This window comes from Sinocyclocheilus anshuiensis, unplaced genomic scaffold (assembly GCF_001515605.1).
Source record: "Sinocyclocheilus anshuiensis isolate Anshui unplaced genomic scaffold, SAMN03320099.WGS_v1.1 scaffold708, whole genome shotgun sequence".
Classification (NCBI taxonomy): domain Eukaryota; kingdom Metazoa; phylum Chordata; class Actinopteri; order Cypriniformes; family Cyprinidae; genus Sinocyclocheilus; species Sinocyclocheilus anshuiensis.
The window spans coordinates 730165-733999 of NW_015555881.1; the positions used below are offsets into that span (position 1 = coordinate 730165).

Consider the following 3835-nt stretch of genomic DNA (forward strand, 5'->3'; position numbering starts at 1 on the left):
GCAAAATCAGACAATAGTGTTATAGTCAGACAATGTAAGTCACTTAATATTAACTTCTTGTTTATTGAATTGTATTGTATTAAATCAGTATCACATTTACAAACTCCTTTAAAAATCATTAAAAGCTGGCACTCATCTTAGCTCATCGCGATCTCACATTTATAATCAACGAAGCTCTCTACACTGAGCAATGAATCTCTCACTTTGCTTATGAAAGGATTCGTTAGATACGTCTGTGATACATTACTCAACGCTGCAGAAACACGTAGAAACATTTGTAGCTCCCCTGAGCGCATTCACAAGTATGATGATGATCGGGTCAGTCGCACTGGTGCTCCTAAAAAATGTTTATAGTAAATCTTCAGTTGTCTGTTCGGCTGTGGGTGTTAGAAACTGCACGTCTGGGTGATGTCTCGTCAAATGGCTCCGCAGATTTGTAGTATTACTACAGCATCACCTCAGAATTACAAATCAGGCATATAGCTTTGTTCTTGTCCACAGTATCTTTGTCTTCGCCTTTCTGAAATCTAAAATGCTTCCATACCTCTGACTTTTTATGTGAAGGTGGTGTTGACGTCGGTAACGCACCTGAATCCGCCATTTTAAGCAATGAATGAATGACGGACTCTCCGCTGTAACATTGCGCAAGGCAAATAAGGGGGTGACATCTAGTGGATTTGACTAGTAATAAGATTAAAGTAAATCTTATGTTCAATGTTTGTGGAAATAAATATTGAAAAAAATCGATTCGTGGCCTTCGAGAATCGATATTGAATCGACCACATTTATATATATATAGTTTATAATTATATGCATATAATATGCTGATTTGAAAATCAAGAATCACTTACTAAAAATGTTGAAACCATTTTAATGTTGTGCTGCTAAATATTCTTGTGAAAACTGACATTTTTAGGAATCTCTGATAAATAGAAAGTAAAAAACAGCATTTATATGAAATGAGTATCTTTTATAACATTATAATTGTCTTTTCTGTCACTTTTGGTTTATTTAATACATCCTTGCTGAATAAAAGTATCAATTAAAAAAAAAACCCTCATCCTTTATTTCATAAACTGAATGCTTATTTCTTATAGAAGAAAAAAAAAATTACAAAGTATTTCTGGTGACAAGTGCTTTGAGAGCATATGCTTGTGTGTGTATCTACTGCACAAACTGCGACTACATGAGCTTAGACAGTAAAACAGCAGCCAGCGGTCCTCCAACCGCACTGAGAAACGTTTGCAATGTTGACACAGCATTCCTAGAGTTAGGAAAGGTGACATCACACTCTTTATAAAGGGTTTTTGAAAGCTTTCACACACACACCGCTAATAAAAGACAGCACAAAGACATTTACACAAACTTTTACTTAAAGGGACGGTGCAACCAAAAATTAAAAATCTGTTTTCTTACCTTTAAAATTTCTAAACCTGTATGCATTTCTTTATTCTGTGGAACTAAAAAGAAGATATTTTGAAGAATGTTCGTAACTAAACAATTTCGGTTCCCATTGACTTCCATTGTATGGACAAAAATACAATGGAAGACAATGGAAACTGAAATTGTTTGATTATCAACATTCTTCAAAATATATTCTTTTGTGTACCACAGAATAAAGAAATGCATACAGGTTTGGAACAACATGAGGCTGAGTAAATGACAATTTTCATTTTTGGGTGGACTATCCCTTTAAAGGAGATAACACTGTGAGGAATAAAAAGCAGCTTGGACATTTTGCTAAATAACTCCTTTCATAGATCATAATTGTGGGAAATATATTTTTTAAGGACTATCCCTTTAAAAGTGAACAGCATGCTGCATACCGCTCTTTCAAATGTTCTTTCTCTTTTAAAGCTTGATTTATCACTCTTTCCTCAGAAGGGTATGATTTGCCCGACTGCTGTAGGCATGTATCCACTCTATGCTGCTTCAGAGGAGACCTTCTTCTAATTATACCTCTATTAATCACTTTAAGTGGCCTGTGAAATGTAGGGATGTTTATTGGAGCAGGGAGTCTTGATGTACCATCTCCGATCAGCACATTAACAATCCATGATTTTAAAGCCAGCGTGTGCATCTCTGAACTCTTCTGCTCAAATGCCCCCAGCATTCCTCGCATACCTGCCCCCCGGAGGACCTCGGTGGTCACCATAGAGACATGAGCAGCATGCAACTTCCTGTAAACCGCAAACCCCCAATGCTGCTTACAGATACACTAGCTTTCAAAAGTTTGGGGTCAGTAAGATTTTTTAGAAAAGAAATGAATACTATTATTCAGCAAGGATGCATTAAATTGATCAAAAGTGACATTTATAATGTTAAGAAAGATTTCTATTTCAAATAAATGCTGTTCTTTTAAACATTATACTCATCAAATAATCCTGTAAAAAACATTTTCCACAAGAATATTAAGCAGCACAACTGTTATGAACATTGATAATAATAAGAAATGTTTCTTGAGCAGCATATCAGTATATTAAAATGATTTCTGAAGGATCTTGTGACACTGAAAACAGGAGTAATAATGCTGAAAATTCAGCTTTGATCACAGGAATAAATTACATTTTACAATATATTCACATAGAAAAGAGTTATTTCAAATGTAAATAATATTTCAAAATATTACTGTTTTTACTGTATTTTAGAATAAATAAATGCAGCCTTGGTGAGCAGAAGAGACTCTTTCAAAAACATTTAAAAAAACCTTACTAACTCAACCTAACACCCATAAAACATTTGTTTGCCAATGCATGTAATACAAAATATTAAACGTCTAAGCGTTAAAAATACAGATAAATGAATACTTTAATGGAGGGACCAGAGAAAAAAGGTACAAACGTTGTCACTGGGGCGGTACCTTTTTCAAAAGGTACTAAAATGCACAATTTAGGTATTAATATGCACTCTTTAGGGGTAAATAAGGTACAAAGGTGTACCCTTTTCAGTAGTATCGCCCCAATGACAGCTTTTGTACCTTTTTATTTTTTCTCAGAGTGTAGCAACCACCATAACAACTGCATAGCATTGTGCTAAAAACAATGCTACAGTAGCAACAACTGCATAGCATCACCCTCACATTGTGGCGGTGAAAGCACCACTTGCATTTAAAAAAAATCTGTCTAAATGGCAAAAGTCCTTTATAAATCACAGGGTCACATTGCTTTATATGAGTATTGCGCCTGCAAAAGTATAATAATTTGTATAGACTGAAAATCCACGTTGCTGTTGTTATCGTCATCCTGTGTGTGTGTGTGTGTATGTGTGTGTAAATATTCCATGCCACTCACACGCTTGACCCTTTCCTGACTGATCTGTCCTCTTCTCTTGTTTACATGTATCTCGAGTGAATCGCACCCAACCACAACATCAATCAGCCGTGCAATAATAAACGGATGCTCGGATGAAACTTTATCCATTGTTTTTGGGGAGAAATCCATGCAGAACAGATTTAAACATGGTAAATGCAGACAAAATACAATGCTTTTATCGACAGCTGAATGTTTTAGCAATTAAAATACAACTGCAACGGGCAAAAGTGACAGCTGTTCTGCAGATATTATAAAGAAGATAAATTAATACTTATAAAGAAGGCGTAACTTTGATTCTCGCTGTAGTATTGTTACCGCCGCCGACATGTCGCGGCGACGCCGTGTTTCGTTGTGAAAGCGAAACTACTTTGTTTGGTCTTCCAAAAGAGGACACAACTAGAAATCAATGTTTAAGTTGTATTTACAACTCTGTTCCAGACCAGTTCAAACCAAATATTCAGATGTGTGCAGCGCATTTTACGGAGGACTGTTTCCTGATCCTGGGAGAGTAGACTACAATGCCG

The 3835-nt window shown here is 35.7% G+C and overlaps 1 protein-coding gene across 2 annotated transcripts in view; it reads right to left on the reverse strand.

Annotated features, from left to right (window-relative positions):
- The window catches only part of LOC107675791 (protein Shroom3), a 63106-nt gene that overhangs the window by 29232 nt on the left and 30039 nt on the right, over window positions 1-3835 (reverse strand). The window lies entirely within an intron of this gene.